We start from the raw sequence: 23237 nt of genomic DNA, 5'->3' as shown, positions 1-23237 counted from the left end.
CATGCTCTCACCTCCTGAACCCACCCTTCAGTTTCTCAGCGGTGGCAGCAGACACACACTCACTGCCTTATGTATCGTCTATTCTCCTCCAAAGGACCTCCCATCTGTGGCCTGTCAGGTTGGGCGGCTTTCACAGCGCTGTCCAAACATCACCAAACTGCTTCTTTCACATGTTGCTATTCAAAGACATGGACGCTTGATCATATCGTGTCAGACATGCAAGTCTTGTGATGAGACTGTCTGCCTTTCACTTTCTCAGCGGTGGAGGCATGCAGTAAGGAGAAAAGCTTATAAAATTACTGTTAAGTGTTAAGGCAGCATTACTCTTCAAAGCAACAGGACATTTTTGCAGTGAATGAATGGATTAGGTATAATTATATATAAAACGAGTCAACAATTTAAGACATATCGCAGTAGTAGAAGTATTGGCCATGTTATAGAAACAGTAGTTGTAGTAACAAAGGTGTATAAAGGTGTACGATATAACTTTGGTGGAGGGATCGCTACCTGCTTGCCGAATTGCTTTGGCAGAAATGTTCCACAATATGGCATTAAATGTATGGATCTATCTATCATTTTTTCAACTGCATGTGTTCTTCATTCTCAGAAGCATCGAGTAAAGTGAGTGCAATTTACGAGGCAGATGAGTTCTCAGAAAAGACAAAAGTAAAGACTTCTACATGAGTAATATTAAAGTAGCAGTAGCAGCAATAGTAGCAGTAGTAGCAGAAGCAGTAGTAAACATGTCATGATAATTACAATATTGACTTATCGTTCAATATACGAAAGCTCGGCCAATATCCTTTAGCCCTCAATATTTATCGTGTGTGTTTTCTTTATAATAATGGGGAAATTTTTGTTCAGTTTAGTTGTAATAGGATTTGAGCTATAAATGGTTGAAAAAGTCATTTCATGGTCATTTATTTGTTGTAGCTCATTCCTTTTCATGAGTCTGTATATTTAAGCATGTGTTTAATGGCATAACCTTGCTTTCTTGTTTTTGTGTCAGTGGAATAAAGTATCTACAGTATTCTCATTTATTGCATTATATTTCTGTAGAGATATATCATGCTTCAGTAGTAGCAGTAGTAGTAGCAGATGATTATAGTCTCTGTGTTTTTCCCCTTTCTCAGGACATCGAGGAAGTATACCATATACTGCGAAAATTTCAGACTTTGAAGAAGACATTCCTCATCACTTAGTTTTCACTTAGCCCCGAGCGCTGGCAGCAGAGGGGGAAAGAGTTGTGTGTGGCGCAATAAACAGTTAATACTCATTTCCCCATGAGCAATACCTGCCTGCACACAAGTCCACACCTGGGCCTCTCCGAAACCTGTCGGGACTGGTCATGTAGCTGCTCTTCTCTTCGCCATATGACCTGCAGTGTGATTTCATGTTCACGGGGATGCTCAGGCGCTCGCTGTGTATGAATTATATAGACAGACATTCTGGAAGAGCCAACAGTAGCAAAGAAACAGGAGAAGATGGGGCCCTGTGTGAACAACTGACAAAGTGAATTACACGGTGAGCTAAATATCACGAGCTCCCCGTCCCGAACCAGCGGCGCTAGGTGGGCTTTCAGGCGGATTTTGCGTGAATCTTGAACAAACAGGGAGTCAATGGCGGAGAAATAGCCAGGAACCGTTCATAAGTGATTTGCCGAAAGGAAATTATGTGTTGAGGAAGCCATCAAAGAGACTGCATACCTGTATAAGTGTATTTATTGTCTGAATCGTACAATTACAGAGCTATAATTGTATTTGAGTAAGGTTTGGGACAATATTCATCAGGGAATCTAAATGAGGAGTACTAGAAACTTCAGTGGTGGCACAGTTTGCAGTTGCAGCAGTAGCAGCAATACATACAATATAAGTAGTAATGGTAGAAGCTGTAGGAGTAGTACAAGTAATAGAGACATTTATACTAGCAGTAATATTGTAGTAGTAAGTAAGGATGTAACGATATCCAAATCTCACAGTACAATATTTATTGCAATATTTTGTGGAGACTAACAAAATTGCGAATATGTTTTTCCTCATAAAATGCCTTGACAAGTCTGAAATGAAGAAATTAAGATTTAAAAGTGCTTAGAACTTCTATTTCTTCATGTAATTAGCACCAAAATGATGCAAAGGATCATGGTCGATGTAGTTCCAGCAGTTTTTTTAGCTATTGCTGCACCACAACAATAAATTTAAGCAAAGAAACTTGTGATTCGATATATTGTGATGGCCCATGATATTATTGAGACTTTTGACGATATGATATTGCAATATTTTGGTTATTGTTACACCCCTTGTAGTAAATGTTGCCATGATAGAAGAAGTTAAAGTGGAAGCAGCAGTTTATTCAGTAGTAACAAATATTATAACAAGTAGCAGTAGTAGTAATAGTAATAGTAGTAGTCATTGTAGTAGAAGTAATAGTGGTAGCAGTAGAAGTAGTAGTAATAATGGTAGTAGAAATCATTGTAGTAGTAGTAGTAGTAATAGAAGTAGTAGTACCAGCAAAAGTAGTAGCAGCAGTAGTAGTAATAGCGGTTGTATTATAGTCAGTAGTAGTCATTGTAGTAGTAGTAGTAGCGGTGGTAGTAGTAGTAATAGTAGTAGCAATAGAAATAGTAGCTGTAAGTGTAGTTAAACATTTGATCAATACTTTTACTCTAGTAATTACTTTGAGCTGAAGGACACGAGCGCGGCACCTCTAAACAGGGGCGCTGGATGGGCTTTCAGACAGATTTCGGTGAATCTTGTACAAACAGGGAGTCAATAATGGAGTAATGGCCAATCGTTGAGGAGGAACAATTCACAAGTGATTTGCAGAGGAAAATGTGTGTAGAGGAGGGCACTTTGCGCAGCACTCTGTCACCGGGCCAATGGGCTTGTATTTGTAGCGCTAGACAACAAAACCAAGACAACCCAATGCAGCCCCTTCAACCACAGGGGCGAAAAACACACTTCCTGTTTGATGAAAAGCTGATAATTCTGCCGCTAACGACTCGGCGAGCCATGAAATCAATGACAAATTTGTGTTCGGAGCAAAACCTACCAGACATTTTAATCCGTGGCCATATTTATGTGGCTGCGCTTTCATTATCATAAAGCGTGTTTAATATTTCTCAGCTGTTCGAGAGAGGAGAGGGCCCTACACGTGATTGAGTGCTCTAGGTTTAGTGGCTCTTTGGGTCTCGCTTCTGCTCCAGCTGTGTCCACGTACTCGACGACCTACACACACATTTGAGTCATTGTAAAGAGAGAGAGAAAGAGACATAACAAGCATGAAGAGGGGAGAGAGATAGGATGAGAATAGAGGTGCATGTGGGTATGAATAAATAAATGGGACTTTGGGAGATTTATTCGTTTCAGAGGGCATATTTTTAAATATTAATTTACATGTAGGTTTTGTAAGAGGTCTGCTGCTTGCCTGTCACCGTGAAAATGTGACTGCTCTGCCTGGAATGTTCCACAGTATGGCATTAAACATATCCATCTTTCATTTATTCAACTACATGTGTAAAACAAAAATGCCTGCTTCCTGTGAGCCGGTTGGCCTCTCCACAGATCTAATTTGTAACTTGGAGATATGCAGTCATTAACATCAACGAACATGGAGCCATTAACTTCAGTGACATATGGTGGAACATTCCAGCAGAAGTTACAAAGTGCAGCTTCATATTTTTGAAGCCTGTCTGATAACATTTTTATACAATAACTGGGAACTGAAAGGAACGACCTCGGATAAGATGTGATTGAGATCTAAAATAAAGGCACCACTGTTGCTTTTACCCTTTGTAAGACTCTGTACGTCAATAAAACTTTGAACAACAATGAAAAACAAAGCAAAACTTCTATGCTGTTTTGTTTTCGCTCAGAACCCATCTGTGCAAAACTAGACTTTTAAAAAGAAAGTAAACATTGGTCTCTTTTCAAAAATAGGATCCGGTCCTGATCACAACCCTGGACACAGCGCCAAGAGTAGAGAGGCCCACCGTGCTGCTGTCCCCCATCTCTCCAGCTGAGGGCTTTGATTCGCCTGATTGTCTCCAATATTGAGACACACAATAAACACAACACTCTTGGCGGCCATTTGCAATTCAAATCACCCCCCTTCTGTCTCTCTCTGTCTCTCAACCTGGACAACCCAAGCTCCTCCGGCCCACTGGGATATCACTCATCCAACTGCAAAATAATGACACCATCATCGCCATGGCTACACTCCTGGTGCTTCCCGTGCGTGGCAGAGGCAGCAGCAGCGGCACGGAATAGATATTAATATACGGGGAGTGCTCCGAGGACTAAATGAATTAGCTTGTAGATTAGCTTGATTAGCGAGATACCCGGGCTGTTTGCTGTGACAAAAACACGCTGTACTGCATCCATGAAGTGACTGACGACTGTCTGATAGACTGTACATAGTATGATTAAACAGATAAGGATTGTGGGTTGAATCAAAACATATTTTTAATAGTTACTGCAATCATTTGTAAGCTACTTTGAAATACTGAAGTTTTAATGAATAAAGGTAAAGGTAATAAGAGTACAAATATTACACCATAACATTTCAGGTTGAGGATCCATCATCTGCTCATCTCCATGTTATTGTTTGGCCTAAATGTTACACAGTATGGCTTTAAGCTTATGTATTTCAATAGAGAAAAGCAGATGAAGTAACAGGTCAGATCTGTGGAGAGGCAAACTAGCTGCCACTAAGAAAGCATGTTTTCAATACACCTGTAATTGAATAACTAAATGTCATACATTGGAACGTTCCAAACTCTCCAAGAGAAAAAATAAACAGGGCACATTTAATTTAACTTTTTAGATATTAATAGATTCATTCGGTCCAATCCGTCCTGCAACAATGAATCGGATTGGGTTGCGTAACATAATTGCACCACATTGCTTCCATTGTGGATTTCGGGAAAAAAGAGAACAAATCCAACATTCAACAAAAGATTAACCAGCCCTATTGGATATCTCGTTAATAACCGTGCCACGCATGCAACTTTGAAACAGAACTTTTCACAGAGACCACCCCACTCATCACGCCCCCTCTACCACCCATCCACCTCCAAAACTCTGTGCTCTTGTCTCCAAATGAACACGTCCACACCTGCAGGAGTGGGACAGGCAGGGACAGGAACTCAATAAACCATCTCCCTTACAACGTGCAATCCAGTCTATGTAAACTTGCACTGATTGCTGCATGATAAAGCAGTAAGTTGCGGAGTTGAGTGGGAGCTATCAGATGTTGGCAAGGCGTTGAGTGTGTGTAGGCTGTGATCTGTCTGATTGTTGTGAAGATGTCTCTTTTAAGGTTCAGCTACTGTAGTGAAACAGTTGGGCGATCAGTTGCCACAGGGATAATGAGAAACAATGCAATGGAAGATAAAGCAGCATGCCTAGTCTTATACTGTATCTGTTACATTTTTGAAGAAGTTTAGTTTGCAAACATTGTACTCAAGTAAGAGTAAAAGTAGGGCTCTATATTGCTCAAGTAAGAAAAATGCATTTGGCAAAAAACCCTTCTCAATTGTAAGTAACTGTTTGGATATAACTTCTGATTAAAAATAGTTATGTATTTTGATGTACTTTCCAAAGAATTCATCACAAAAATTCAGATCTGATAAAGAAAAAGCAAATCTTAAAATCATTTAACATGGTGCACTGTGTAACTTTTTGATTGGGGTCTGTCACCTGCTTGTTTCTATGCACTGCTCTGTCTGGAATGTTCCACAATATGACATTAAACAGCTCTACCTTATATTTATTCAATTACAGGTGGTTTTATAACTCAGAAACACCTAGAAAAACAGGCATTCTGACTGTGAGCGGGGTTGCCTCTCCACAGATGTGACCTGTAAGTTGGTCTGGTGTGGTCTCCATGGAGGTGTTAATGAAGGTGTTAATACCTTATTGTGAAACATTCCAGACAGAGTAATAACATCTCCATGGAGAAATACACTCGCCACCAGAAAAGTTACACAATGCACCTTTAAATACAAAGTATTAGGGTGTAAGTACAGTTTTAGTTACTCAAATACACGTAACTTACTGCTCTAACTTCATTTGCATTTCCACACCGTAAGATCTGATTTCTTAGCTGTTTTCCTGCTGTATTTTCCTCCTGGTTTTGACCGTGCGATGTTGAATAGTTGTTTGGAGATAAGTGAGAGCAAAGTGGCACGCAATCATCCACGTTTTAGTAGCCTTGATGCATTTGCCTTAACAGCCGTCCAAGAAGATGAGAAACTCCAAATTTATTCTTGCAAAATAACAGACACTTATGACACTGTGAGCTGTTTGACTTGCAAATCATAACGATGATTCATAACTGCCGCGCGCCTGTGTACATTGTGTCTCGGCGCAGACTGTAAAATAATACAGGGGAGCTCCAGAAACTCATAAACTTGAAGTCGTCTGGCAACCTGATTACAAACTTATTATCAATGTAAAGTTAGCAAGAGCAAGGCATTATGGGTAGAGTATCACTGAGTATACTTAGCTTGTTGTTTTGCATTGTAAATTTCACCGGTGTGCCCCTCTCATGTAATTTATATATGTTAGTCAATAAGATATTCACAGTCACGCTCTAGGCTACCAGCACCTTATTGCCAATTGCCTTGTAAAATCTCGGGGCTACAATTTGAGACTTGACCTAGCCAGACCAGTCAACTTAATTGTCTTTCCATTCTATTCAAAATGCTTAGAAGGCACTTGTTAAGGGTTTTTAATTGGGCGAATAAAAGAAGAGGATGTGGTAGACTACTGGCAGTCATTAGAGAGACCAGGAAGTTGGGACAGAGAAATGCTAAAAAGAGAAAAAAATGGGAGTAAGTAATGACCGAAGTAGTCTATAGTCATGTCAAGTTAAATGTGGACTACGTAGCGTTTTGTAGTGGAAAGTACGCTATCTGCTTGTCTCCACGGATGTGTTATTTGCCTAGAATGTTCCACAGTATGGCATTAAACGTATCTATTTTTTCAGAGACAAGCAACGCCACCAGGCCAAATTACAAGTCACCACCCTGCTCATCGTAAGAATGTGTTGAATGTATTTTTAGCAATGAAGACAACTGTAATTAAATGAATGCAAAGCAGATGAGTTAAATGACATTCCAGGCAATAGATTTCCCCTCACAGAAAGGTTACACAGCCCACCTTTAACCAAGTGATATTTTATGATTTCCAAACCGTCATGAAGGTAAGGAGAATGAATGGGCTTTGTAATGGTTTGCCATGTTATGCTATGAAATAAAATCTAAAAGCAGGCCTAGCAGGACAATGCACGGACAATTATAGATGCAAAACATAGTGTCCTTGTAATTAAAGAATTGAATCGGAGCCAGTTCTTGTCTTGATCCCTTAGAGCATCATCTCCAGATGCTAGTTTCTTTTGTGAGTGTGTCTGTGTGTGTGTATCTGAGTCTCTGTGCATGTCTGTGTGAGCATGTGTTTGTCTGTGTGTTTTTCTGTGTGTATTTGTCAGCGTGTGAACAGTGGATGAATGATATAGCTGTCATGGATTGAGATGTCATTATCTGCTGGTGTCTGGGTGCTCGGCGTCCCGGGACAGGGTCAAATCAGCTCTGAGAAACTGACAAATGCAACGGACAGGAAGCATTAACTTCACACAGAGCAAAGGTAACGGGTCACAACCTCAAATCTAATGTGGTATGAAAAATCTGCTGGATCAGATATTGGCTTGCAAATGATATCTTGGTGGGACATTTAAATTGATGTAATAAGACTAGTTTTTTTTTGGCCCAGAAAGTCTCATAATGTTTGAACTTTTATTTACACAAGGTTGTTCTGTGGTTACATGAGAGATAAATAACACACACAGAACACATTTGGATCAGTTTCGTCATATTTTATTTTTGTTTAAAGGAAATAAATGCTGTTTTCGGTCTCTGCCCTAGTATTGGTCGATATCTTATATATCGATACTTATAGTATTGATATTAGTATTGGAAAAAGATGGATCGGTGCATCCCTACGAACTGCATGGTTGAATCTAGGAACTCTAAAATCTCGATAATCAATCAGTACTGAAAAGAGTTGATTAAAAATATAAAAGAGCAGAAACTTGAAGAATAATGTTCCAAACAATGGTATTAGGTGACATTTCATATTTCATATTTATGGTTGCTTTTACGGTTCATTTCTGATTTGTGATACTTGAACGTCAACCAAGACAGGAACATTTTAGCACATTATTGATGGATTGTCGTAATACCATCTGTATTTTGTCCGTGAGAAAGTCAAAATAATGTTGAGGTGGGTTTTTTTGTTTTATTTTGTTTTGGTTTTTTGCCAATATACAGTCCACTCCTACTAAAACTACTAACAAAACTAAACTAAATACATTACATCAATTTATCTGCCCAACCTGATATTCTGGTATATCTGATATTAGAATCTCCACTCATTTTTGTAGTAATAATAATAATTTATGGAAGTAGTATGACCGAATGACAAAAAATTTAACTAATTGTTATTCTGTGTTGTAAATTACATTATATTGGTAAAGGAGAAAGGAAGTTCAAGGTACAAGACTAGTACATCAATACTGCGTTTGGGACATGGTCTAATCAGTACTGAGGAACTGACAAATGTGGAGTACAGGAAGCATTACTTTCACACACCGGAAAACCAGCTCGTCCCAATCTGCTCCGCCACTGTTTTGACCTTCTTTAGAGGTTATACCAATACGACATCCAATTGTGAGTGAGTGATAAATGTCCGGAAATCTTGACTATCTTTTCCAAAATTACATCAAGGGGATTTTTTGTGCTTTGTTAAAGAGGCCTTGGGCATTTTCGGTCACCCTGCTCCCCTCCCAGTCCTTAGCCTCTTGACTCTTGCAATGTAACAACAATACGGGGGTTAGCTTGTGCGTCCTGGTTGGGATCTGTTAGGGGGCTGATAAGAGGGGCTGATGGATAGGTTTAATCAGCGCGGGCCCAGGGATCAAGACCACAAGACGAATCAATCAAAAAGCAGCGTGGTTTATAAAAGAAACTGTTTTTATCAGTGTCACGAGAGGGCTACGTCTGCTCCTTTTTTTAGTGTGGGAAACATCGCAAGAAGGCAAAGAAAGATCAGGACGGCAAAACGGCTATGAATTCGAAATGGCGAGTCTGCAGAAAATATAAAAGCATTCACACCGCTTTTTATTTTATATTTTTTGAGAATTAAAAAGTACATATTCTCAAACCAAGACAGAGGTACTAATTGGTGTTATAAGGTCGTCTTCTAGTGATTCTCAGGAGTCTAGTTCGTTATGCCTGTATTATCTTTGCTTTAAAATAGGGATTAAATTCTTATGTATGTACAATATAATCTTAAAGGTATAGTTTTGTTCTGCTTTAGTAATTTTTTAGTCCAAGTTAAGTCTGGTCTGTCTTCTGGTTTTGTTCTGGTTCAGCTATTACTACTTTCAGTCTCATTATTAGCTTACATTGTTTTACATGGGTTAAGTCTTGTATTAGTCATTGAATACACGGGGTTATTTCTTTGTATTGTCCCAGTTTAGACCAAGCTTATACACCTGTCCTCCTCTACGCACTTCAAAAGCCAAATATTTTCTATGGTGAGAAACACTTGATCCTGACCGGCATACAAATTCAATCCAGTAAAACGGTGTTGGATTTAAATTTTACTGAAATAAAAATTCACATCTGCAAGCAGAACTGTGGGACCGTGAAACGTGCGTGGCAACTTTCCAGCAAAACATAAACCCCAACCTCCCAGGATTCCAACACACTAAACACTTACTAGCTGCAAACGACATAAAAATACAAGCAAGGCCCTGGTGGAGAATAAAAAAAGTTGAAACTAAATCCAGCGCTGAAAACTATCTACGCTTAGCAAACAATGAATCCTTATGTAAGAACATGTTATAACTAGGACACCTCGCTGCTATTACATCCTTTGCTTTAAACGAATCGTCTTATCTCCACATTTGACTGACAAGGCTATTCTCTGCTTACAATCTTGTACCATGATTGTAAAAGACAGCTACACGTGTCCCGTCCAATCCGAGACAAATTAGTTACTCTTTCTTTTCCTCCCTGTCCTCCTCATTCGGGAGATCTTATCCAGGCGGACATGCTTAAGTTGTCAGTGGGGTTTCTAAAAAGCCATATTGAACGGCCATATTGACTGATGCAATCACGGAGACACACATCATTAGACTCATTAACGGCTGAATGTAAAAGGGGAGGACGGCCCTAACTGGTGCAGCGGGAGCGTGTGTCTCGTCTGATAACACTCGCCTTTAACAAGCAGGGGCTAGACGCGCAGGGCTGTCTGTGTTTAAAACGAACACAGTGATTTGACTGCTAATCCGCATAGGCCCTCTGTACATGATCAGAGGTGGGTGAAGAAGTAGCCAATAAGAGTATCGTCAGTTCAAAATTATATTACGTTTGTGGAATTAAATAGCAGGTAATCAACATACAACAAAGGCAAAGGGTCGTGGGGTTGTTCGTATTAAAATGAACAGCGTGATCTGAATGATAATCTAACGCAAGGTTATGTGTGTATTGTCTAGTGAATTGAAAAACATACAATATTTTAAAAGACTGTCAATTTAAAGGTTTAACTTGTCAAGCGGAGGGTCTGCCACCTGCTTGTTTCCATGGAAATGCTATAACTTCACCTGGAATGTTTCATCGTAAGCTTTAAACTCATTTATCGTAAATGTATACAGAAGGTTAAATCTGTTAGGGTGTGACTCCATTGACAGTAACAATGCATTTTTTTTATTTGTTTGTTGTTTTTTTGGGGCATGAAAACATCTGATGCCTTTAATGCCACACTGTGTAACATTCAAAGCAAAGCAATAACATTTCCAACAGGTGGCGAGTCTGAATTCCCACACTTTTCATCTTTAAAACCGGCATTGCCAAATCAGAGCAGAAGTAAAAAGTCTATTATGATTAAGCTACAAGCTACTCTTACAGAAGTTCAATCCGTTCTAAAATTCCTCAAGCAAATGTAGCAGTAAATGTAAGACACTTTTCCCCTTCATAAGCGAGCAGGACTGCAGGCTCGTAAAGTCACTCCATGTGTTGTTTTAGGAAGCCATTACGGACCGGCCCGTGTCTGTTTACAAGGGCTATCTGATCATTATTGCCGCCATCTGCAACGTACACTCAAATCCTTAATCTGCGCACACGAAGCTGAGACTGCAGCTGACACCCGGGGAGGCGGGGAGCCAGGCGAACGCTAACACAGCTAACACGGCTAACGCGTCACACCGCAGAACCTTATGATATATTTAAGTGTGTGTGTGTGTACATCTGAACGCGAGACGACAGCTGTTCCCAGGCACATATAGGCTCACGGGTCAACACGATTCAGAGCGGCCTACTTAAGCAATACTAACTGGAGTCCTGCGCAGTTAGAGAAGTACTGATTTGAAATGTATGTACAGTCATGTAGTTTTCAATTTTAAAAAGAAAGACAACTGATAAAAGTACAATTGGTTTGCCTAGAATGTTACATAATATGGCATTAAACATTTCTACCTCCATGGCGACAAGCAGGTTAGCCTGACCCATCATTCGGTTTCACTTCGTGGAGACTGTCTGACCTTGCAGTATTAGATTTTGTTCGCTCGACCGTAGGTGGGTACTTTTTTAATTTAACCAATCACTGCTATTTAGCCGTGACGTATGTAATGCGTCAATATTGAAAGTGTCCCTTGATAAAATTCAACAAACATTCTCTTTGTTCCGGCTTTAAATCCTTGATCTCAGGAATCATTGACAACACAGAATGTATGGCTCTTCGCTGATTGGCTGGTGCCCGAACTCACACTTCCAGGGTTCTTGCAAACCATCTAGTGTATTCCGATTCCTGAGCTAGTCGCTGGAGAGAAATTAAATTGAGCGGAGGCACTAAAGTGACGCCAGCCTGGCTACGAGCAGGTAATGTCCCCAAGTCAAGTTAAAGGTTAGATCTGAGAAGAGGTGACCCCACTCACAGCAAGAATGTGTGTTTTTCAAATATTTTTGAGCAATAAAAACACCTTGAATAAAATTGATGGTACACAAAGCAACAACATTTCCCTGGAGAGAAGCAGGTAGCAGACCTTCCATCAGAAAAGTTACACATTGCACCTCTAACATAGGTTTGACACAAGTAATACAAGTTTGTGCTTAAGTATTGTATCTACAAAATAGTCATAATCTAAACGTGCATTATGTACAGTATGCATTGCAATGGCAAGTGATTCTTATTCTTCTTATTATTATATTTTCACATTGAATCGATGAATTGTGTGAATAACTACCCTGAAGTTACAAGATTGTTTTTCAATAAACACAAGATTTAAGTTGCATGCATCAGCACTTACGTTTTTATGTACTTCAGAATAAAGTAAATTCACAGTCAACGTTTTTCTTCTTTTAAAGTATTCTACGTATATATACCAGGCATAAGTTACTATAGTATCTTGGTGCTTTGCCAGATACATTAGTGAGCCGCATTAGAAAGTATCAACGGAGGCATGAAAAGTGCTGTCTCCAGTGGCCCGGACACAACCCAAAACATTACAAATTGAGTTGATTCATGTTTTGACTGCAGAGATTTGGAGTTAGGTGAGCTGTGAAATCTATATGAGCAAAACATCTATATTAAAACACTAAGGGGCTGTTTTGAGCACCACAGAGCAAGGTACTTATTCAGATGTTCACTGATAATTTTACTGATAAATTGTTCAACTTTATACTCATGCACTTATAACTTAGTCATAGAAGTTGAACGGCAAGTGGAGTCTTTGTGCCGGTTTCAAACACGCAGATGGTTGCTTAAAGAAGATGATCCCATGTAAAAACAATATAGGTCGTCTGCATTGAAGATTAATGAAGAATTTGAAGTAGTACTGACTCTGGATTAACAGAATAATAGAATGAGTCAGATCATACTTTTATAAGCCATTGAAATATCTTAAAACATGTCTTTAGTCTTTAAATTTATGAGTAAGTATTACAAACAAAGTGAATGGACTGCAAAATTAACCTAAAATAACAAGTTACTCAAAGGTGTGTTGTGTAACTTTTCTGTTGTAGGATCCTCAAAGGCTTTTCTCTGTGTAGATGTGATTGTTTTGTCTGGAATGGTTCACAGATTGGTATTGAAAACGTTTCTATTTTCAGGAGACCAAATCAGACCAAGTTACAGGTCAGATCTGTGGAAAGGTGACCCCCCTCACAGTCAGAATACCTGTTTTTCTATGTATTTTTGAGCTATAAAACTACTTTAGTAAAGTAAGGTAAAGCTGTTTCATATTATACTGTGGAACATTTCAGTCAAAGCAATGACATATCCATAGAAACAAGCAGGTTACATAGTGCACCTTTAAATCAATCAAACCTGAAAATGCAAACTGCTACAGAGAGATATCTGAATTCTGAAACAGTACAATTCTCATATTTCCTACCATTTTTGTAGACAGCAAACTCGCCAAAAATCACAAATAGTCCATCATCTAACAAACATCAGATTTTTTTTTTTTTTTTTCGAGAACCCATGCAATGCAATCGCAATCTCCACAGCCTCCAACCGCTCCCCTGCTCCCTTCAAAGAGCCATCACAAAACGCACATCTAATGCAGCGAGAAGGCCGCTTAAAGCTCGGCCAGGCGCTCTGCTTTGAAGAGACTGCCTTAGCCTTTCCAACAGGAGCCAAATCATTTCCCCCTTTTTCCCCTTTTCCTTCCTCTCGCCATTGTGCCAGAGAGGGGAGCACCGCCGAACCAACTAACCTAACTATAGCCACCTACCTTCAGCCTATCAGGGATCACTCCACTCTACTCCCAAGAGCCTCCATACCAGATGCACCGGGCCTGGGCTTAACAATAAATATATTCATGCATTCATGTATATTTTAAATTTGACTCACTAAACATATAATGCGCATGCAAGCTTCAGACTTTTACCTTTCCTGACATGCAACGAAGGTGTGACAATCATAAAAACGCGTAAATAAATCAGGCAAGCCGGAGATGCTAAAAGTGGTAGCGCACACAACCTAGGGTGCAACCTTTTTGGAGTCTCCATATTGCCTTGTGTGAATGCTTTTATCTGCAGACAGGGAGAGAGCAGAGAAGCAAAGAGTGATGTATGGGAGGTTGGTGCTGTCGTGTTCACAGCAGGAGACTTGAAAGGCATATGAGAAGAATAAGGCAAAAGTAGTCAAAGTTTTTCAGGGAGCAAAAGGGGAAAAAGCTGGAGAAGTGAACACAGAAAAGCATTAGAGCGGTTGACGCCATATGGAGAAATGATGGAAACAGTTTGAAAAAGACAACAGCTGCACAGTTAGTCATTAAAAAGGAATAAGCAAATGTTTATGTTTAGTTCTTAGTCATGTTCATAAAAATAGATTTGAGCAAAAATATTCGGAATTGTGCAATGTTTTGGCTATTGCAAAATCTGAAGATGACTTTGTTAGCTGTAGTTTCCAATGGGTGGGTGAGTTAACGGCAGAGGCGGTGCTACCATTAGGCAAAACTAGGCGGCTGTTTAGGGCCCCCAAATCTGGAGGGGCCCCCAACCAATTGCTCTCAGTGCCACAGTGGCCGAGGCCTCAGAGCAATTAGATTTTCTCTCAATATGACATTAAATGAGAGTAGTTTACTTTTAAATAATAATCACAAGAAAAAATAATCATATGTAATAGATGTAAACAAAAATGTAATTGTACTTGCAAAAAAATACAACTACTTTCAGCTCTGGTTATCTAGTAGGCAACATAACTAATAAGACAATCCACCATAATTAAACTAAACAGAGATGTACATGTCTCAATAACAATGGGAAAAAAACAGACTATAAATTTGCCAAGTTTGCCGACTCTGCCACTGGTTAAAGGTACACTATGTAACTTTAATGGTAGAGGGTCTGCCACTTGCTTGTTTCATGAAGATCTGTTGCCTTGTCTGGAATGTGTGCAGTGTGGTTTTCAAAGTTTAATGCCATACTGTCGCACATTTTAAGCAAAGGAATAACATCTCCCTGCAACAGGCGGTGCATCTCCTACCAGAAAAGTTACATAATGAACATGTAAAAGTGCAATTTATTTTAGCAATTTGTTTATACATCTGTGTTGTCCATTAGTGGCACAAGTCACTGAACCCTATTCCAGTAACTTTGGACTCCAGATAAAGGAACCCCTCATGCTTGTATATTGTTTTGACAGCATTTGAAATGAACTCAGTGTGTAATAAAGTGGATTTTATGGGTTATAAAAAATACATTGTGTGCAGGTAAAGTTATAAACTACACTCAAATTCTGATCATAAATCAGACCTTGACTTCACGGCTAGCCATTGAAAATAGTTAGCAAACCTCTTGTCTTCTTCCCTTCTAGTCCATAAAGGGAACTCTGTGGTTTTGAGGGAATATATATTGTGTTTGCTTTACCAGACCTTCACTTCTATTCCTAATATCTAAGAGATGAGAGGCGTCCATGGTCCCGAGCACATCATGGGGGCGAATAAACACTCATCTAATAGGAGCCATGTGCGTACCAGATGAAACAGCCTCCCCTCATAAGAGTAGTATGAAATATAGACCCGAGCATCCTGCGGTGCTCAATCATGGCCCAAGAGAAAATTCGGCAAAGACCCCCCCTTCCCCTTTCCTCTACAGACTTTTTTTTTATTATTGTGGTCCAAGAAAGCACACATAAGCTGCCAATATGGCCGACCAGCACAGAGAGAATGGTGTCTGACAGTGACATCTCTATTCAGCACTAAAACGTCTTTTCTTTCTCTCGCCTTACATGCATGGACACACACACACAGGGAAAGGGCAGAGGGGGAGGGAGGGGGAGGAGGATAGGCCCTGCCGCTGGGTCGCTATGCAGGGTTTAAGCACGGCATTATGGGTAGATTAGACCGGGGAGCGAGGGGCTATCTGATGTCATTGTTGGTTTGTCTATAGTCTGGCCTTGTGGAAGTCAGGACCTCATGCCATGGCACATTTTTGCTCTTTACAAATGGGATAGCAACAGTTGCAGTTGATGGAGTAGAAGTGGGTTACAAATGGTTTAGTCCTGGTCTAGACCTGGTTTAGTTCTGATTTAGTTCTGGTTTACTCCTGGATTAGTCCTAGTCAAATCCTGATTTGTTCTTGCAGACAAATTTGAGGTTTGCATAGGGATTTGGGATAGACTTTTAATAGAATCGAGATCAAACTGTTTCAATAATAAGCTTGTTTGTCTTAATCAAAGAGGTCTACAGCCAGTCAGTACAAGCATGCGGTTTGGAGCAGAGTTCACATTTTGGAGGAAGAAATGTGAATATTTTGTGTTAAATGGCGCTGCCTACAGTTCTGTCTTGTTTTTGTTCATGAAATTAAGATTCGAAACCATTTTGATTTGTTTTTAATGAGAAAACATAAAATTTAATCAATATGAGTGGAAAAATCATGAGTCCTAGTTTAATTTAGTTTTAGACTTGGTTTTGCGTCCGCCAAATGACTAAAATTGCAATCATAGTGGGTGGCAAATTCCCATTGTACAAGCCGCAGTGTGGTCCAGATAAGTTAGTTACATTTTAAGAACATTTTAATCCTGCTTTTGTCCTGCTATGATTTAGGTTTCAATTTGAACTTTTCATGACTCTTAATCTTGTTTAGACCTGGCTTAGTCCTAGCGTATAGACTTCATTTAGACCTGGTTTAGTCCTCACTAAATACTTAGACTTGGGGTTGAGATTGATTGCAGTTTCCTATTGCGTTTGTCTGCTACGGCTACTATTGGAAGACAAATTAGTCGCACAAAAACCCACGGAAAAAACTCCACAACTGACTCCATCAATCAAGTCCGCAATCAAAATAATTCAATTAAGAGACTTAAATCCCGCTGGCTTTTCGACTCTCTGGTCCAATGGCCTACAGAGACACAAAACTCAATTTACTGACAATCCATACATGATAGCATTAACCCCACTTTAAGGGCTTCAAATCGGTTTCCATTACTTACATTTTCTAAGTATCAGGGGAAGTAGCAGCAGAAGAGTGGACAACAAATGTAAAAATCAAATTGCAGACTGTGCGGCAGACAGGAAAAAGTAATTTGTTTGAAACTCAAGGGTTTGTTTGCCAAATGGGAGACACTCAGGGCACTGTTTATGTATTAAATGCTAAATACTTGTAGAACACAGATGGAGGTGCAAATGGAGAAACGTTAAGTTGTGATTCTTCAATTAAGATCTGTTTCTTTCCTTGTTTTAGTCCTATAGTTTTTTGTAGGTTTCAGATCATTAGCTATACGGTTAGATAATAAAAGTTAGTATCCATTTTATTATCTGCCTTTTTACTGTGATTTGTACAACATTATGCCATATACTTTGAGCCATCAACAAACATAACTTCATATGTGTTTCCTCAGGACTGACATTAACAATATACTTCCATGGGGTTGCATTAAAGTATATATATTTTCCATCATTTGTAATAGTAAAAACATAAAACACAACATGGAGAGGGAGTGGTTGTGTAAACAAGTGGTCACAAAAGAATGAATGACAAAAACTTAGAGAAGTAGAGAAGTGAAATAGAAGTACTTTGGTATTTTTACACCAGTCTTTTGTTATTTCTGCTACATATTTATACTTTTACGCTTTGTTATTGTGATGTGTGAGCTACAGTGCCCAAATAATTTCTCTTGTGGATGAATAAATTGTCTAAATCTAGTTCAGTTTTAGTTTTTTTTATTTAACCTTCTATTATAAATTAACCCTGCTCCATTTCTTTTTCTTGTCTCTTGTTGTTTACCAAGTGGTGTACGTTTTAGTAGTGGTAAACACAGTAGTGAGAGCATACTCTTGAACTAAATGCTAAATAGCTGCGATTGTGGAGGGAGTGGCAGAGTGAGGGAGAGGGCGGTCACCGAATATGTGTGTAATTGTCCTGTTTCCGAGGTGTGAAAGGGAATGCAGGGCTGCGGTGGGCGTCCTGGGGAGAGGGGATAGAAGCGTCACTCACAGCTGCCACACAAGGGCCCCGACCAGGCAGGCAAATCCCAGGCTTGTCCCTCCGGAGGGGAGGAGGTCCGGGGCAGATCGAGGAGCAGCGGGAGTCTGTTATAGTGGGCTTTTCTTCCACTGGCTCAAGGGGTACCCAGGATTCATGCTGGGAGTTTGGTTAGAAAAGGTTTCAGAAAGTCTATGGTAGAAAGGGTTAACAGAGCCCCGCTTCTTTCTTATGCACATGGGCACCACATATACATACTTTAAAGGTGCATTGTGTAACTTTTCTGATGGAGAGTTTGTCAAATGCTTTTCTTCATGGAGATGTTATTGCTTTGTCTCACAGTATGGTATTAAACAGATCAGATCTGTGGAGAGGCAACCACAGCAGTAAGAGTGCCTGTTTTTAAGGTATTTAGAGCTGTTTAATATCACACTTTTGAACATTCTGGGCAGAGGAAAGACAAGAAACAAGCTGCTGACAAACCCTCTACATGAAAAGTTTCACAGTGCACCTTTAAGAATGCTTTTTTTTCTTGTCTTTTTTTCCCGCCACTGTCTCGCCTTCAGGCATTGTGAGAAAATATGAACCAGAGGGTGCAGATAAATCAAACTTCCAAGTTAACATCTGTGAATTTGGGACACAGACGGTGCAGATACAGACAGAGAAGAAAGGGGCTGTTCAAACTAGATTAGAGTAGAAATGAGAGGGTCCCCGTTCTGAGCCCGGGGAGCCTAATAGGAGCCAAAGTCCCTGGATTATACACCACAGTGCCCTTAATGGTCTCCATGTCCAGCCCCTGTGTGCGCTATGGATTATGAAGCTTTGTAATTAACATGGCGGAGCTGGGAGGTGGGGGTAGGTGCTGACGCTAATATAGATGTTTTGCAAGTTTGGTCCTATAATTGACTGTTTTGTTGATTTAGTTTGAGCTGTGTTTAAGGCCTGATTTTGGGACTACATTTTAAGTTTACCTCATTTATCTTGAATTTTAGACGTGGAAAAGCATAATTGTATATCTTCTTTAGATCTTGTTTAGTCCTTTTATTGCTCTGTTTAACTCCAGCTTTCTTGATGTTAGATTAGTTTAGTTTCACGTTTTCACACACGTCATCAAAATTGGGACCAAACCTAAACCAGGGTAAAACCGGGACTAAACAGGACTAAGCCAGATCTGGTTCAGACCAGGTTTAGAAATGGGTAGCCCCACTTCAGGCCGTTTTTAACTGACTTGATTTGGTTTAGTCCTGCATCAAGATCTTGCTTAGACCTTGGTTTAGTCCTTGTTTAGTCTAGTACTGATCTAGTCCTGGCTTAGTTCTGGTGTAGTCCTGGTATAGTCCAAATGTGGTAACACTTTAGTCCCAGTTTAGTCCTGGTTTAGTCCTAGTATAGTCCACCATGGTCACAGTTTAGTCCTGGTTTAATTTTGTTTTAGTCCTGGTATAGTCCAAAGTGATCTCAGTTTAGTTCCAGTTTAGTCTAGCGTGGTCTCGATTTAGTCTTAGTTTAGTCCTGGTTTATTCCCAGTTTAGTCTTGGTTCAGTCCAGGCATAGTCCTGGTTTAGTCTTGTTACAGCCCAGTGTGGTCTCTGTTTAGTCCGGTTTTGTCTAGCATGGTCACGATTTAGATTTAACTTTCTGATTTATTCCTGGTCCTGGTTTATGTCCCATTTAGTCTTAGTTTAGTCCTGGTTTATTCCTAGTTTAGTCTTGGTATAGTGCTGGTTTACATCTGGTATAGTCCTGTTACAGCCCCACGTGGTCCTGGTTTAGTCCTGGTTTATCCGCCGCATCCTGCTTCTGCCGATGCTTCTGATCCTTTATAATTAACAAGGCAGAGCGGCTGGTTTGGGTGGGGTGGGGGTGTATGGTGGGGCGGGGGGTGGAGGTACAGGTCCGCCCATACGCCACAATGACACACTTCCAGAGGGGGGTCCCGTGGGAATGGGGGGGGGCTGCTCCATCATAGTCCTCCATTACTTTATCATTCTATCATTGTATTAAACCAGCTCTCTATTCAATTACACTGCCAGTCCATTAGCACAGTCATAACAGAACAAAGGCCCTCCTGATGGTCATTAATGATATGTCCACCCCAACCATACTTCATACACCATAGTAACTTGTAACACAGTATCAAGAAACTTCACTATACTGCAATTACATCTAATGGGTACTCGATGATAAGATAGTAAGAGAGATACTGGGTTTATTTTTTCGATTTTACCAGAATTATTTTTATTGTTGTAAGGTTGCTACCCTAATTATTACCATGCTGCAAGAAAATAAAATCTGAAAATGACACAGTAATTGCTATCAAAAGACTGGAAGGAAAGTGGTTCTCAACTTCCAAAAATGATTTGACAGTTTAATGAGCAGGTTTGTTCAAAGTTAAAAAAAAAAAACTGATTTAACTATGGAAAATTATGGAAAAAACAAATACAAAAATGTTTGTCAGTAGTAAAAAAATAACAGATATTTAGATCATGGGAATAGCAGCAGTAGTATTAGCTGTAGTAGTAGTAGGAGTAGTAGTAGTAGTAGTAGTAGTAGTAGTAGTAGTAGTAGTAGTAGTAGTAGAAGTAGTAGTGTTGTCCCCAGAATTGGAATCTCTGCCTATTAATTAATATTTGAAGGGGGCCCATGTACGTATTCTAGCCCTCCAAATTTCTACTGAAGGGCCTGATAGTAGTAGTAGTAGTAGTAGTAGTAGTAGTAGTAGTAGTAGTAGTAGTAGTAGTAGTAGTAGTAGTAGTAGCAGCAAAAAGTTACTGTATATAGCCATAATATTTTAGTAATTTAATTCTGTATTTCTTATTTTTCATTTTATATTTTTCTTAAGTTGCAAACTCACTTCCTGACTTTAACAGCATCCCAATCGTTTAGCAGGAAACTCTGTGCATTTTACTCGCTCGAAAACACTCTGAGCCCGTCCCGTTTTCTTCACTTTATTTGGTATTTGTTGGAACCCAAAGTCCTGACACGTTAAATTCTAGCCGCCCCACAAAAGTCTTTGGTGTGCCACAAACTTGGGGAAAACAGATCCCTGGCTGCCTGTGTTACCGGTGACAACTCATGACGTGTTTTAAAAGAGCTTGTAGCGGGTGCAGCTGGCAGTAAAGCGCCCTGCCTCTCCTCTGCTCCTGCCTGTCCACAGTATTGTATCTGTGGGATTATTCTTTGGGCACTCTACAGTCTGTCTGTGGAAGTTCAAGTCCCTATAGAAGTTTATATAAGAACTGTATATATCGCCACTTGGATCTAGTTGAGTGCAGGTATGCGGTAGATGCGGTTTAGACCTGGTGAATTTCAAGGGAAGTCCTCGTTTAAACCTGCTTTAGACCTGGTTTAGTCCTGTTTTAATACTAGTTTAGTCCATGCGTAGTTGTAGTAGTTGAGACTACGATAATAGTTTTTAATCATTATTCAATTCTTTTTTTTTTTTTTCTACAGCAAAAGACCGTAACAGCTGGTGCCTCACTGGTTTCAAAGATTTTGATATGACAAACTGAAAATAGGATATAGCTTTGGAGATCTGGTTTAGACCTGGTTTAGACACAGTTTAGATCTGGTTAGGCTGGTTTAAGACCAGATTTCAACCGGGATCAAACCTGTTGCAATCCTAGTTCAGTTCAGCCAGGTTCAGTCCTTCATTAGCCCTCAGTTTTGCTTTGTTAGCTGCATCTATACACATTTCCCGTACTTTCACACAACAGATCCCACTATTACTACCCACATATTGTATACTCGTGAAATCTTTGCAACTCCCTGCCTATAGCCCAAAGTATACGAGGTCTGTCCCGCTGGAGGAGTCTCCTATACGCTGGAGCCACTGGGGTAATGGTTTTAAGGACGCTTGTCAGATAGATCCGTTCCACTGTCCCACGCGGGTCCTGATCTGCCCCAGCCTCAGTCCTCTTGCCTTTCAATCTTCCCCCTGTCTCTCTTTCTCTCCTTCTCCTCTCTGCGTTTTTCTACCAATTTTTTTACCCCGACACATGGAAGTAATCTGGGAGCTGTGCGCGCCGGACTGAAAGGATGTGTGGTTGAGCCCAGGGCCGAGTTTCAGCGCTCTACATTAGCTGCTTTCCTCTCTGGTTTAATCCCCTTATTTTGAACTGCTGCTATGCAAAAACAGGACTAAAGTGGCAAACAAAAGGCAGACTCTGGCCATTCAAACTTTCCCTTCAACACTTCCTGTATATTAAGAGCTGACGTGTGAGGAGACGAGTTGAGATTTAGTTGGAGTATACGGTTGAATGCTTAAAACTGTGTAAATGTGTGAGTGTTTAGGAAGAGGCAATAGCCAAAAATCACATAAGAAAAATGCAACAGTTTTTTGGGGTGTGCAATTTGAAATCAAGATGTGCTTTCAATGATACTGAGACAAACCAAAAATTACCAGTTGTCAAGTTTTTCTATTGTATTGTAGTCCTATTTAGTAATTTATGTTTTTGTTTTATTTTTGCTGGGATTGTGAAAAGAAAATGCCAAGAAATAAATTGGCACTAGTATCTGGACTAGATATACAAATATTGATAGTGAAAAAGAAAACTATTCTGTAACACCTTTCATTCCTTAATAGTTTTGAAAGGTTTTGACCTTTATCAAATCTCAAATAAAACTGACAGCCACTATTATTTTGTGTCTAAAAATACACTCTATTGTCCAAATGCTTTTATAATCATCGTGGTATCGAGCACACGCATACCCATTCAGCAGGACATATGTTTTCCCGAGACCTCTTCATTAATCCACGCTTGGAACTATCAAAAAGTGTACACTGGCTAAAACCCACGCTGGCTGGCTCTGAAATCGTTCTATCATTATTGCATTCCCATTCCCTCTCTTTCTCCCTCTCTCTGCTTGGTTTTGGCCGATGGGAACTTCCTGGTTAGTGCCAAGCCCCTCTCTAATGAAGCCCTGGTCGGTAACTGTGGCTGTGAGAAGCCAGTGTTCAGCCACTCCAGTGCGCAGGCTGGCTCTCAGAAGGGCTGCTCTGGCACGCTCCTAACACTTCCTTAATACTGCACTATGTCCGCACAAAGAACAATGGACTCACCGGCATGCACTCTCCAGCACTTAGTCACTTCCACACTCATTCACTTGTCCCATTTTACTGCCCTTTAATTAGGCCTAAATCCCATTAAAAATACATATGACTTGTCCTGCGCAATTCATTTTCGACAATATGTTTTGTGTTTCGGACAAGCTCAGTCAGTGGATTTGAGCTAAGTGGCGTGGCATA

General features: G+C 40.0%; 1 protein-coding gene across 1 annotated transcript in view; it reads right to left on the bottom strand.

The window, feature by feature from the left end:
• The window catches only part of efnb1 (ephrin-B1), a 117857-nt gene that overhangs the window by 83465 nt on the left and 11155 nt on the right, over positions 1 to 23237 (bottom strand). The gene's annotated exons all lie outside the window — the stretch shown is intronic.

Source organism: Boleophthalmus pectinirostris, unplaced genomic scaffold (genome assembly GCF_026225935.1).
Source record: "Boleophthalmus pectinirostris isolate CB_2022bp ecotype Guang Dong unplaced genomic scaffold, ASM2622593v1 HiC_scaffold_23, whole genome shotgun sequence".
Taxonomy (NCBI): domain Eukaryota; kingdom Metazoa; phylum Chordata; class Actinopteri; order Gobiiformes; family Gobiidae; genus Boleophthalmus; species Boleophthalmus pectinirostris.
The sequence above is the reverse complement of the archived record's forward strand: the minus strand, read 5'-3'. Positions and strand labels throughout refer to the sequence as shown.